General features: G+C 46.6%; 1 long non-coding RNA gene across 1 annotated transcript in view; it reads left to right on the top strand.

Annotated features, from left to right (window-relative positions):
• The first annotated feature begins 3,180 nt into the window (after positions 1-3,180).
• LOC130203177 (uncharacterized) overlaps positions 3,181-15,182 on the top strand; it is an 83,920-nt gene continuing 71,918 nt past the window's right edge. Inside the window, exon 1 of the long non-coding RNA XR_008833456.1 lies at positions 3,181-3,389. This is a non-coding gene — a long non-coding RNA (uncharacterized LOC130203177). The remainder of the gene's footprint in view (positions 3,390-15,182) is intronic.

The following is a 15,182-nucleotide window of genomic DNA, read 5'->3' as shown; positions in this document are numbered from 1 at the left end:
AGAGGTGATTACTCTCTCTCTCTTTTTCCTCGCCAGACGATGAATAACCACGATTGAGATTTTTGTCCCGCGCCTTGCCAACGGCGGCCTTTGTAATCTAGGTATAATCTAAACTAACGATGGCCACCGCATTCGCGAGCAGACAAAACCAAAAGGGCTGGTATGCGTTCAGTGTGTTTGTAAATGTTTTCACAACCTTGACAATGATTAACAACTCTCCCATTAGGACGGAGGTTTATTCACACGACGCGCTTCATTGCGAGGGTAACGCTTCAGAGAGGCAGAGGCCATTAACAGCGGGGGCCGAACACGGTGGCACAGGTGGTGCACCAACAAACAATTAAACAATTGCATGTGGTAATTGCGCGGTAAATCACGGCCCCGGAGATCCCAGATGCCACGCGCATATTTTTCCACAGCCTGTCGTGGGAATCCATTTCTAAAGAAGAGGCTATTATCCATCTGTGCATCCGTGCACTTATCTACTCGTCTGCCCAATCTCTGTAGGAACAACGCTCAATTGGACTTTTCTTGCTTTTTTGGCTTCTTAAAAAAAAAAAAGTCCTCATGAAGATTATGTCGTCTGAACCACGCTCTAGTTACCTAACTTTAAACGCTACGTTTGGATTTTTAGGGCTTTGGGGACGAAACTTTCAGCCAGAAATTCACGCTTCTCAGACAATAAATTATCCAAAATCGCTCCGATATATTCTCTTTCGAGAAATGAATCCCATTTGATCATATATTGTAGGCGCCTATACAAGATTGTTTAATTCTCAGCACAGGTAAACGGCGCCTTAAACACTATATACTGTATACAACGACAGGGGCCGTGTGCAAAGATGTAAGATATGCCACCAGGAAGGCAAAGACTCCATTAATAGACACGGTGTAGATAGAAGCACGACGTTAAGATGAGTCACACTGCATGCTGGGAGATGTAGTGCCTTCTGTTCTGAATCTGACCCGAACGTCTTCAATGTAAACCTGCTATATGACAAGTCGGCGAGGGGGGGGGGTCTGGTAATTGACGTCCCTTTGTAATCACACGACGACGGAAACAGAAGATGACGGCTGCACACAATCAAATAGCAACTTCCTGTTTCGTGACTCTCACACATGACCACCGAGTGAAACACACACACACATGCACACACACAGACACAGAAAAAAGAAGGTCTCTTTTTTGCTTCATTCTCAAGCTCCCCCATCCCCCCCCCCCTCTCTTTATAATCTGTGCAATTTAAAGAGCATCAAATGTAAATGTCACACTCCTGGCCATGCAGCGCTCTGAGATTGTGTCACTTTCACAGCCGGTGATTTCCTGACTCTGTGTGTGCCAGATTAGTGGGTAAGACGTATCTGACTGTTTGAAGGCTCCAGTCGGCACACACAGTTTCCTCCAAGGCTGAAGAAAGGATGGAGAAATCCTTTGAGCTCTATATATTGAACTGTATTTGACGTCTGCGCTGCACTGTGGTGTTTTCTCACTTTAAAACTGATGTGACAGTGGGGATGGTTATAGTGAAATGGTGATTTTAAAGGTAGTTTGTCCAGCTGTTTGCATTGTCTTCTGTTTTATGTCTGTCCATCTGTAGATTATTATTATTAGTGGAATGACGCACAGAAAGCCTGATGGGATTATTGCAACGTTTTAAAATGCGAGCGAGCGATCAACCCGAGTCCTGATTTACTCGGCTTGTGTTTTGTTCTGCAAACATATTTTTTTCTTTTCTTGCTAATATAAGAAAAAATGTGTCCACCGTCACAGAAATAATTGTCAATGGTTTTGGAAATAAATTATGTTAGGCATTTTAAAAGAATGTTAACATGGTGGGATTAGCCAGGCGGTGAATGAGCTATGTGGAGCTTGTGACGCTCCACAGTTCATATTTTTATGAAGAGAGGCGTTCAGGGGGCTCTGATTACAGGTTTGTCTTTTATTTCATGGCATAGATTGGTCCCCAAGCGGCCAACTCTTAGGACCGATTCAAAACCGTAAACATTTTCAAACATGAAATGCCAATATATATCGTCAATTTGGTAATAAATGTCAATATTACCACCAGCATATCATTCACTTTATAGCTTAAAAACATATTTAAGTATGCAATTACTCTTTAATTCACTCTCAGTTGGCAATTCATTGATTAATGGTCTCATTCGCTCAATACTAAAACAATTTAATTTGATCAATACTCATAATTTGTTATATTTGAATAATAAATCATGTTCTTTTATTTAATAAATAAAGTAAACATTACTGTTATACAATATATTTAAATAACCATATAATATGATTATATAATCCTTTTTATTTGGTAATTATTATAATTAATTATTTAATTATTTTCGATGAATTATTAAATAATGATATTAAATAATATTACAATCATTTAATATTCTATTTTTTTATTAAATAAAAAACGATCAAATCAAATGATATACTATATAAACCCTGCCTATCTCTATCAAGGTACATCATATTAAGGTGGACTAATCTAACCTTCCCTCAGGGAGGAGGAGGTGGAGGAGGAGGAGGAGGAGAAAGAGGAGGAAGGAGGACGATAAATAAGGAGAGCAGACGGGTTCGCGGGACGTGTTCCGGACATGTGCTCTACAGCCGCGGTCCTGCAGAGAGCGGTAGATAGTTTGAAGAAGTGGCCGGTCGACCTCCTCTACTGTACGGCGTAAAGGCGGAGGGAGGAGCGAGCGTGTAGTATTTTATTATTTTGTTGCGTGCGCGTGTTGCGTGCGCGTGCGTACGTGCGCGTTTCCTCGCTCTCCAGTCGTTGCAGCCCCAGCCAAACGCTCCTGGAAGGCAACAAAAAACAACAAGGGGGGAGGGAGAGAAGAAACAAACTGCTCATTTCACGCAACGACAACACACACACACAAAAAGGAAGCATTGTAGGAAGGAGGCGAGCTGTGTGAGGAGGGAGGTGTAATTCTGGCAGTGCAAGGCACAGCAGCAGCTTGAGCGGAGGACCCGGCTCCCGAGCAGGAGAGAGAGAGAGAGAGAGAGAGAGAGAGAGAGAGAGAGAGAGAGAGAGAGAGAGAGAGAGAGAGAGAGAGAGAGAGAGAGAGAGAGAGAGAGAGAGAGAGAGAGAGAGAGAGAGAGAGAGAGAGGTGTGGTGGTGGGGGGGGGGGGCGTGGAGCCCTGCAACGCACACACGCCGCTACACTTGAGACGAAAAAACCCGGAGGAGCCCCGTTGACTTTTCCCCGCTACATTTCCACCAAACGCTCTAGAAAAAAGAGAAAGAAAAGAAAAAGGAAAAATCCAACCACGACCTGGTGCCCAAGACCGCGTGTGTGAAGCCGCGAGAAAAGCGGAGAGAGAGAGAGGGAGAGCGCGCGAGCGAGGGGCTGGGGGAGAACACCCGACGGTAAGTGTCGCCGCCGCCACAGCGTCCTCTTTGCGTGTTTGCGTGCAGTTGTTTGGCGGCGCTAGCATCAGTAGCCGGGCTGTCCTGACAGAGCGGACCCGCAGCCGAGGGGGGAGCGCTGCGCAGCGCGTACAGTACAGGGAGGCGGCGCGACGGCGCGGGGCTGCAGCCATTCCGCCATAACTGTTGACGTCCGCGTCAGGTTAGTTGTCATTGAACAGCGGCGACGCGGCCGCATACGACGTGACGCGCGCGGCGGTCATATGCTGACTATATATCCATAATATGTGTGTGTGTGTGTGTGTGTGTGTGTGTGTGTGTGTGTATACATGTGTGTGTGTATCTATATGTCTGCGCCGGCTGTACTATGCGCTGCACGCAGGGCCCCGAACTTGAATTCCTGCCTGCAGCTGCACTCTGGAGCGCGCGCGCGCACGGAGGCAGATCGGACGGGATCGATACAATATCACCAGTTATTGTATAGGATGAAGGTGGAGGGAGGGGGGAGGGAGGGAGGGGGAGGCATGTGAGGTCTCTACGTGACCCTAATTGCGTTGTCCCCGGATGTTCTCCTTGAGGCGGAGGGGCAGCGGGGCCATGCGTCCTGTTATTTTCTAACGATAATCGCAATTTGTGTGTTTGTTTAGTTGGTTTCTGACTGTGCGATGGTCCAGGTGATGCTCACAGACCCGTTATATACATGTGTTGTTGCTGCTTGCTTGTTGTTGTTGTTGTGTTGTTGCCCTAATGTTCCCGTGCCTCCCAGATAATCACAGTCCGAGCTCATCGGTTGATGCCTATCACACATTTCCAATGACAGAACAAAGTGTTCCAGAGGTGCACACAATGTGCACTGCATTACAACTGTCTGGGTTGGGTATATTACATTACCGTAGGCGCTGTGCCTCCGTTGTACAGCTGTGTGTGTGTGTGTGTGCTTTTGATAAACATGCCCTCAAAATACAGTGCAGTACAATGGGCTGTGCTTTCTGCAACAAAGACAACATTGCCCAGGAAGTTGCCTTCACTCGACCGCACTGATTATGAAGGGAACTGAAACACCTTAAGTTTCCAAGAAGCCCTCCACTCATCCAGCCCGCTGTCCCAAAGCCCCGAGTGACCGCTGACAGGCAGCGCTCGCTCTTAATCATTCCCTCTGACCAGACAGGGGGGGGGGGGGGGTCTCAGCAGATCACACGTGTGATGGCGACGGTTTGTGTGCCAAGTCCCCTCGTCACAACATCACAGCGCCGCTGTCATAATTACCCCCCCCCCTCCTTTCTCCGTGGCGGTTGTCCGGCTATAGAACCACGCGGGCTCGGTCATCACTCCAAGAGGGGCTCAAGTGCAAAGGCGCCTCGAGGAGAGCCGAGTGCACACGCCTTCATTCATAAACAAGGCTCCCGTCGTCGCTATGTAAATGCAAGTGGCGCCGGACCCCCCTCCAGAGTCCCAGGGTTCGACTGAAACAAAGGTAATTTGTGTCGGATCAGCTGGTCCCCCCCCCCCAGGTGCCGCTGTTCATTAATCATTAGCCCTCCGTTTATATCGCAGTGCTCTCTCCACCGGGTTGATTATTACCACTGGACAAATCCAGCAGCGGAGTATAAACATTACCCCCCCCCCCCTCCTTTTCCCCACCCCCCTCTATGTATATGATTTTAAATAGACCTTACAGGTAAGGTGAGGCCAAACAAACTTAGAGAAACATTCTGGTTCTTCTGGTGTGTCCCCTCCCCCCCTTCTTCATAGTAAACGCGTTCTGTGCAAAGAGGCGATGCAAGTAGGACATACAGAGTTATGTAACAGGGCTGTACATGTGAGGACACACAGACGGTGCATGGGTGTAGCCCCATGGGACCTGGTCTTCTCTTTTTTTCCCCCGCTCCCTTCTTTTCTCCCATCTAGCTGTTGGCTGGGGCTCCTTTAGGGGGGCCCGAGGTGACCTCCTTCAGTCTCTCCCAGCAGCGAGCACCCCATCGGGCCTCTCTTTTTGTGACCTTGTCTTTTCTTCCTGGCCTCCTCGCTCCTTTTCTGTCTCTCTCTCTCTCTTTCTCTCTTCTCTCCCCCTTCCCTCTCCCTCCTCGGCTTCCATCCCCTCCTTTTCCCCAGCGGAGCTTAATGCTCAGACACATAGAGCCTTCACTTATATAACCTTGGCGGTGCAGCTGATGTCCCGGCCTGTATCCGCTGTATAATGATGTGAGAGCTGTCTGGAGAGGCAGAGGGCATGCTGGGTAGGCCAATATGTCAAGAGCTATTCCTGAACGGAGTCTGGTGAGTGGGGTGATCCGGGGATTTGATTCCCCCTCCATATACATTTTTTTTCTTCTCCCCCTTTTTTCTTTCAGCTAAATGGAGATGCAGTTCATTGTTTTAATGTATCAGTTTTAATGAAACGCGCCAGAGCGACGCATCCCTCCACGCGGAGAATGTCCCAGTAATTGTAATTGTTACTTTCTCACCCTCTACTTTCTGCTTGACCTCAGTTGGCCGCTGCTCATCCAATCGTGTGTTCTCGCCTATGACTAATTAGATTACGGCACGGCCTTATGATATGGACTTTTCGGTCGTTTGGCGGTTCAGCCGGGGCGAATGCGGCCGACCTCATGAAGTCATCTGATCATCACGGGGTTCTGCCCGTGGATTCTGTGTTTACAGCTCGTGTTCGCCAACATGCTGCATTTAGACGCGCAAAAAGCCGTCTTTTTTATCCGAGAGACACTTGCATTGACGGGTATGATTCGGTTAACTTTTTTTTTCTTTTCCTTTTTTCTTCTCACATGACCGCCGAACATCAGATAAACATCGTCTTTGATGGACGCCTGTATGTCTTCGTGCATTCCATTGAATAGAGTTTAATCGCTAATAAGCTCACAGACGTCCTCTTGTTCCACCAAATCCACCAGAGCTGATGGGAAATCTACAGGATGTGCAGCTTGATGCTTTCAGTGTTTTTAATCCCTAAAACAACATTTTAACATGAACCGGCTCTTTATTTCTAATTTCTCTCAGGACAACCTATCATGACCAAGACCTATATATTTGTCTGCGTCAGAATAACAGGCCAAAGGTCATATTGGCCACAGAATCATATTTGTGGTCCTGATTCTGGTGATAAAAAAAGTTTAATATTCCTGGGATTTTATTGATACCATACCCTTAGCGATGCTCGTAGCGGTGCTTTTGGAATGTTTTGTAAGAGAAAAAAAAGACGATAAAGACGATTAATTAGAAGATAATCCACGTTGCTTTATTACTCTTATGTAAACAAATAGTCTTTCTTGAGCAGCGACAGTAGCAATGTTTGAGTCGCTCACTATTGTAGATTACACTAATTGCACGACAACTAAAAAGGGCAAAGTAAATGTCGACAACACAGCTGTTTATTAATAACTATGTTTTAAACATCTCGACACACTGACAGGCTTATTAGTCGTTAGTTCATATTTCTCAAGACGGATCAATTAACGGTTGTTCTGTGGAATATGAACAATAAACCCTCCATGTCTTCATATTTTGTTTCAGTACACGTCGATCTCAATAAAATCTATTGAGGTAAAAGTCTTTAAATTCTTCAGAAAGTGGGCCAAGCACGTTAAGTGGGGACTCGGGTCCTTTTTGAGCGTACAAACCACATTTCCTGCATTCTTTACGGTGGAAATGTCTTTCTTCGTGTACAGGAAGACACTCATTGTAAGTCCCAGGTGACAATTCTAAATGTAAGGGAATATATAATGCAGCAAAGCTCTCCGTTATTGTGTACCGCTCTCACATATTTATCCTCCTGTCGATCAACTTTCCATCTTTTATTGAGTCGACACAAATGTGGCGTGAGTTACTCTCCCCTTGGAGGAAGTATCTGGATAAACGTCCATGTGGCACCTGCTCACATCGTCAATGATGAATTCATTTATAAACCGCCGGACTTAAAGTGCTCATATCTGTGTCCTCCAACACAGGAGCAGTATTGTGAGGATAAAGAAACAATATTTTTTTTAAAAGAGCGTGACGACAGCTGAGCATAGGTATCTGCCGGGGTACGGCAATACCGCGTGGACAAACCTGCAGTACAATACTAGAACGAGTAATATAATATACATCACAATGGCAATCGGTCACATTTATTTATGACTTTGATTGCATTTGCTTTTCATCATTTCCTTTGTATCAATTTATTGGGGAAAGGGGTGTGGGGGGGGGGGTCATTGCTGTTTCCTGCTTCCAATATCAGAGTCCTGAGTGTGTCCTCCTCACTGGCTATTTCCAACCTCATTATCTGAGAAGGCCGAGGCGAAGCTTCCAGGGGGACGTCCCACGCGGGTCTGCGCTGCACGCCGCGGCCCATTGAGCTCCCGCCGCTGATAAGCAAGCACGCTTGACACGGTGCACGCCACAAGCGATTAGTGCATCCCCCCCTTCCCCTCCCCGCGTGCTCCCGAGTTTGTGGCTGTTTCTCAGTGGGTTGTTCTGGCCCCGCCCCCTTTCTTTCTTCTTCTTTTCTCACCGGGTTAGGTTTCACTTTACTCGGTTGTTTCAGTGGTTTCCTTTTTCTCTGCTCCTCGGTGGCCCACTGAGCCAGCATCCAGATTACCAGGGGGTATGATAATTTGTAGAATAGCCCAGAGAAGAGAGAGAGAGAGAGATATAGAGAGAGTCAGCTCGGCTCTGCCCGGGTACAACTGGAGCCACTCACAACTTGCTTTTCATCAACGGTAACACTTGGCACGAGGGCCCGAGAGGTTTATTTTTGCCAGGGTGAAGCGGAGCACTTTACGAGGACATCAGACTTTTTCTGGCACTCTTTCTCTCTCTCTCTCTCTCTCTCTCTGGGAGAACTGCCTCAAATTATGCGTTGGAATAGAGATGAAGTCATTACGCATTTGCAGACGTATTGAAACCAGCTCCTAAGACAATAAAGTGTCAACTTTCTTGTCCTCCTCTGTCATAAACACTGAGTTCTGAGGGATTCCCTTCATGTGTATTTGAGATTAAAGTGGCAATAACAATTCCAGCATCTGTGCCGGAAGAAGATAATCAGTTTATAATCAGAGTTCCCAAGAGGAATTAGTGTGTGTGATTATTAGTTAGTCTGTATGTGGGCAGGACTGACGAGAGTTAGAAAGTAATCGAAAATAATTAAAGCTTTGTTTTTTGTTGTTGTTGGTAGATGCAGTGTTATTGGTTTTGACATGTAATTATTATTATTTTCATTTCCAAAAAAATCATCGATCTATTTGTTGATTTGTCTGAAAAATGGTCGAAGCAGAGCCGAAGGCAACATCTTCAAAAATAGTCAAAAACTCTTCAATAATCCGTTTACAATATAAATATAATGAAACGGAGGAAAGCAGCAGATACTCGAAATTGAGAAGCCTGAAGCAGAATGTTTGAGCTTTTTGGCTGGAAAGGAATATAAGGTAACCGACCATGTTGATAGTGGTATCTGCTGTAAAGTACACTTCAAAGTACAGCACTTTGCTGCATTGAGCGACTGCATAAAACACACATCGTTTTGCCGCATTCACCCCCTCCTAAAGATAAAGGAAAGCACACTTATTGGCTTTAATGATGCAGTCATCGTGTTAAAACACATCAGAGGCAAAATAATAAATCTGTTATACCGCTTCTACTGGGAGAGTTCCCATGCCTGAGCGTACTATCCGCTGAGGTAATGAATAACTTGGAGCAAAGAGATGCCTATAAAAGAAACAATTTGGCCGAGACCCAAGTCCCGCTATGCATGGCTACCCGGCTCTTCCAATGTGAGCCGTATATAGGTCAACAATTCATAACCGGAGGAAAGAAATGTAATATGAATATAGTGCCTTTGCTTGATGCTGTTGCAATTTAGATTTGACCAGGATATCCTTTATTAATTATTTTAGAAACAAGGGTTTGAATATCTTTCCGGCTGGAGTTTTATTGCTTCCCATGTTTCTGTAATCTGTCACGCTTCAGGAAATGTGGATGTTGAAGTGGTTCCAACGTGTGATGGTTTGACGAGCTTCGACAGAACGCCCACCTCTCCATCGCTGTGTGTTCCTGTTTGAACTGGGATGGTGGTTCACTCCACCGACAACCCCTTAGTTACCAAATAGCTGCGTATAGTTACGAGACCAAAATGAAGCCCTTTGGTTTTACAGTTGGGCTTTTCACAATAGAAACATGGTGGTTGTCAACCGAGCCGTGGAGGGAATGAGGCGGTGGTTTGGTTGTTCTACAACAGGTTCATTAGGTCTTTTTAATTATTGTAATTTACCAAACTATTACTGCGGTCTAGCTAACTGCGTCGACTGTTTACCCATTGGTTTTAACTGACTCTACTGTTTACCCATTGGTTTTAACTGACTCTACTGTTTACCCATTGGTTTTAACTGACTCTACTGTTTACCCATTGGTTTTAACTGACTCTACTGTTTACCCATTTTGTTTTAACTGACTCTTCTTTATGTTGTTTACCAATTGGTTTAAGCTGACTCTGCTGTTTACTAGGGTTGGGTATCGAAAATATGGTTCCTATACGACCGGTGCCGACCGGACCAAAACTCAACGCACATGCCGGTGCTTCTTTTCGGTGCCTGAGCCGATTGAAATTGCAAAAAAGAATTGTTTTGAACTTCTCTGCTGACTCCGCCCTGTCAGCAGGTTACGAAAGCCTCTCATTGAACTTTGAAAGCGGAGGCGTGTGCCGTGTTTGACTGCGTGAGCCCCGCGGAGCACATCGGCGTCAGGCTGGGCGCGATGGGGAGACCGATGATGACAAGAGCAGCCTGAACTCAGATTAGTACCGTAACGTTGACGACAAGTCTTGAATTCATAAATGTCGGCCAACAAATAATGAATTAGTCATTCTAACCATGTTTAAGCTAGCTCGTAGCTCGTGTTCGTAGCTCGCGCGACAGTCTGATATCCGTTTGTTGTCAGTGCTCCATGAGACCGGCTTTTCCAGGGAATATGGCCGAAGAGGTTTTTAATGTCGCCATTGTCAATCGTCGTTTTGTGCTTTTTTTCCCTTTCTTTTTTAAGTATCGTTTCAGACACCGTGTAGGCACCGGTATCGTTTAAAAACTACCGGTTTAGCACCGGTATCAGAAAAAACCCAAACGATACTCATCCCTAGAGTTTACCCTTTGGTTTTAACTGACTCTACTGTTAGCCCATTGGTTTTATCTCAATGTTTCAACTGTTTTCTGCTGTTTATCCACAAATACTCGTTAACTAATACAAATGTATAATACCAATACACAATCTTAATCCTGATATTGATCCTGTGTCTCAATAGAAGAATATTATGCCTTAATAAAAGATCAGATCAGTTGATATTACTCCACAATCTCTCTAGTGCACCTTTTGTGTATGAAGTGGGGGTCCGAAGTTCGAGGCAGACACGTGGAGATGAAGTAATACGACTGCTCTTTTCACTCCAAAGCTCGGTTTCTATTGGCCGAAAGTCCCCTGGAAGAACATGTTGTACATCTTAAAGTAAAATGCATCCATCTGGTGCGCCTTTGAGAGCAGAATCAAGAGGCTAGCTCTTGTGCCCTTGTAAACAACGTTGTGCTCTTTTGGTGTCCAGTCGCCATCAATCACAAACACGTTCATTGTATATGAAAAGTGATGACACAGCAACAAAAAAACAAAAACAAAAAAAAAGCACCTACACAACTCGGTAATGGGTGGGCTGCCTACATCCATTGCTCAGGCGCCTATGCATATAAGTAGTAATATCGTGGGAGTGCCATTATTATTCTTACTACACAATGAAATAAGTAATTAAAGCTCAGGGATTGTGCTGTCGGCCTTATTAAGACATCCACATGATCAGTCATGATTCTATTGCAGAGCTCTCCTGTTAATTCATTGCCAGCTGCTTCCTCAGGTGGAGATATTTGGGTCACATGTCTGGTTTCCACAGCAGCCGAGTCACAACTCTCTGGTGTGAACGCACGTGTGAGATGTTCCCCTGGCACGAGAGTTAGACTTTGGTTTATGTTCTGGCTGTCTGTGAGGTTGAAGACGGCTCCGGAGTTTAGTTGGGCTTCTTTGAAGTGTGACTGAAAGCGACCCAGTCTCCACTGGGCCTCCCCCAGTTACTGCCCAGCAGGCGCTTTTTTTGTTTGAGGAAACTTCGTTCTTCCCTGACATCACGTCCAAAAGCTTTTTTTCTCGAAGCCTGGATGATTTTTCATCCTCCACTGATTATTCTTTTGAGTGTAGAATAGTGAGGCATTCACTGCACCATCCAATGGCGATGGTGGAGGAAAATAGTTTGCTATTATACTCCAGCTGCAGGTGACATGCTGTGGTTAGCGGTGTGTGTGTGTGTGCGTGTGTGTGTGTCGGAGGATGCCGTTAGGTGAAAGCGGCGTGTGATTAATCTGTTTATTCGTCACCTTCTCTTGTTTGTTACCTCAAGTTCCCGCACACGTTCACACGTGATTAGCCTCCGCGTTAGTGACGCTGAGGCGGAGCAGAGAGACTCTTCTCTGCAGGCCTCTCTGGTCGATAAAAGCATTTTTGCTGTAATTTTATCGACCACGACACTAATGCTGATGAGTTGCAGCCCTGATTATATGACATGAAGAGAGAACGGGAACATTGTTATTGATCTAATTGTGGTTATCGGAGAAGAAACGCGTGTATTTAATTGTCGATTGTTATTCTTTTCACGTGTCCGACTCATTTTAATTGCTTGGATTCTTGCTCTGGAGGGATGTTTTAATGCGTCGAGGCTCGGATTCATGTCAAAGGTGTGGAGTGCGGAGCTGGAGCAAAGAGTCAAAGGAAACGCAGTGCGCCCGCTCGCGTACCGGCCCCGGGGCCCTGAGAACAAAACCAAAAGAAGCAATGAAACCCACATCAAGACGGCCATACACTGCACAAGGAATGCTGGAGATGTACTCGGTGCAATGTGGGTCATGTAAACAAGCCGTAACGCATCGCTGTCAGAGCCCCCCCCCCCCCCCCCCCCACATAATGCATCGTCCATCCAGGGATTTGCTCCGCAGGTTACCCGAACCAGCGAGTGTGTTTCATCTCTACCTGCTGGCGACGCCGGCCAAGAAGAGGCTCCGCGCTGGGAGGTCCAGAATGCCACGCTGCGTGTGCGTGCGCGCGTGTGTGTGTGTGTGTGTGTGTGTGTGTGCGTGTGTGTGATTGTCTTCGTAAAAACAGAGTATCGAGAGACTGGCTGATCTGGCAGGCGAACACATTCCCGGCCTGAGTCGCCTCAACTGCGTCCAATCAACTGCAGCCCGGCCCTCCGGAGACATAAACACAGTCTGAACTTATTTAGAGACGTCTCTTCATTTGGCTGCACTGTGTTTTGTGTGTGTGTGTGTCTCTGTGTGTGTGTGTGTGTGTCTAAGACCGAGCTTGCGTTCCCTCCTCCCGGGTAGCAGGAAACCCAATAGGCCCGGTGTGAAGCGGTCCCGGTGTGATCGGCGTACAGTATCGCGGCCCAGCGGCCCTCCCGGGCAGCTCGCTCTCTGCCAACGCCGCAACCGATACGCACGCTTCGCCCGAGAGGCGCGCGGCTATTCCCGTGTGAAGATGTTATCCATCAGGCTTGTGCAGATGACTCAGCCTCCTGTGAGGAACACATGTTCCATTCTGTCCTCGGTGTTTGCACAGCAGCGTACAGATGGATATACAGAAAGGCACTTACAGTTCATTTCTCTCCCCCCCCCCGAGCCGGCGCTGTCTGAGTGTTTAATGCCCAACCCGACCGCTCTCTGACTTAGTTCAATGCACATCGACACTCCGGCGGCGCTGGAACGAGTTTGACGTGATTAATTACGACGTCGCCTCTTTCGCCCGTTCTTCACGTGGGATTTGTGTTTTTTGATGATGCATAAATAGGATTTTTTGTTTTGTTTGTGCTGTGCGACTGTAGCAACGTGACGTTGTGTCAGATTCGAGAAGCGTTGTCCCCGCATAGAGCAGCCGGTCGGTGCTCCGTCACAACGAATCGGAGTCTTTTCTCCCTTAAAACAAATTCAAGTGTCGCGAAGCGTGTGAAAGTGAAACCGACTCGCACCTTCGAGCCAATGCAGAACTTTGATCGGGGTTCTTTTTTTTTTTAACGTGACGACGTGACGCAGAGGTGTGAAAATAATCATGTTGACCCCGCGAAGGATTCCCCGAGGGGGGGGGGGGGGGGTTGGCCGGGGACGCCGGGGACGCCGGCGGGAGTGAGACGCCAAGGAGAGGCTCCCAAACGCTGCTTGTGTCCTCCCTGTCGTGTCCCTGACCCTTGTCCAGCTGGTGGACCAGAGCTCTCTCTCTCACTCTCTCTCTCTCTGTCTCACTCTCTCTCGGTCTCTCACAGTCTCTCTCTGTCTCTCACACTCTCTCTCTGTCTCTCTCTGTCTCTCTCACTCTCTCTCTGTCTCTCTCTGTCTCTCTCTCACTCTCTCTCTCTCACACTCTCTCTCACTCTCTCTGTCTCTCACACTCTCTCTCTGTCTCTCACACTCTCTCACACTCTCTCTCACTCTCTCTCTGTTTCTCACACTCTCTCACACTCTCTCTCACTCTCTCTGTCTCTCACACTCTCTCTCTCTCTCACACTCTCTCTCACTCTCTCTCTGTTTCTCACACTCTCTCACACTCTCTCTCACTCTCTCTCTGTCTCTCACACTCTCTCTCTCTCTCACACTCTCTCTCACTCTCTCTCTGTCTCTCTCTGTCTCTCACTCTCTCTCTCTCTCTCCCCCTTTCTCCTTTCACATCTGTACTCCTCTTCTCTGCCAAGGAGGGCATGCAGCGCTGACCCCACCGTCTCTCTCTCTCTCTCTCTCTCTCTCTCTCTCTCTCTCTGTGTGTGTGTTGGCAGACCCTTATCTGACACGGGGGGGGCTTGGCTGACCGCAGGTGACCCTCTGTCTCCACTGGCCTCCGTCCTTCCCTCTTGTCTTTCACCTCAGACCGTCTGCCCGTCTCACCCCCTTTGACTGTAGATATATATATATTCATGTTTATCGTTTGCCTCACGCCAACGTTACAGTTTCCCAGTGATTTCCGGAGCCGTTTGATTCCTTTATATTTGTATTTCAGTGCGATATTAAAAGGGATTGTTCGCTCGTGTTGAAGAGAAAACATATTTCTCTCTTAAGTGCTTCCTCGCCGTGCCGTTTTGTCTCGTCCATTCTTCTTTTGCTGTTTCCACGGTAACCACGTCTGTCACCAAATCATTCATGACTGCAATTGTGTGGAGTCAATAAATTTATGTATTGAATTAGAAGGATTTCGTCTCGGTCCTTTTGAGATGTGTGTGCCTCAAAGCTAAAACATTGACGTGAGTGGAAAGCAGCGCTGCACATATTTATCTAAATGGTAAAACAAATGAATCCTTCACACAACAAAAAGGTGTTTTCAATGAAAGAGAAATAATGAAAAACGATCATTCCTGCTAATATTGCAAATCACATCTCCAAAGAAATTAGATATTTTATCCTAAACCATGCAGAGATGCAGTTATGCTGTCTTTTTGCACTGCGTATGCTCAGACATAGAAAGCCATAGATGACTATGTAATGGAAACATGCAACACATGTGCACCAATGGGGGGGAGGGGGGGGGGATCTCCCCTCATCCTCCCAGAGCATGTAATTTGACATTGTCGACTAATGTGACTCAATTTGTGGCATCAGAAAACGCAACAAACATATATATATATATATATATATATTCTACGCCTGCATGTAACAGCTGTGAACGGATTTTATTATTAGAAATGAGCACCAGTGTGTTTCCACCGAGTGAATAATTGATTATCGGAGAGTCTCT

The sequence above is a fragment of the Pseudoliparis swirei genome, chromosome 13 (genome assembly GCF_029220125.1).
Source record: "Pseudoliparis swirei isolate HS2019 ecotype Mariana Trench chromosome 13, NWPU_hadal_v1, whole genome shotgun sequence".
NCBI classification, from domain to species: domain Eukaryota; kingdom Metazoa; phylum Chordata; class Actinopteri; order Perciformes; family Liparidae; genus Pseudoliparis; species Pseudoliparis swirei.
Note: the sequence above shows the minus strand (reverse complement) of the source record. Positions and strands in the feature narration are given on the sequence as shown.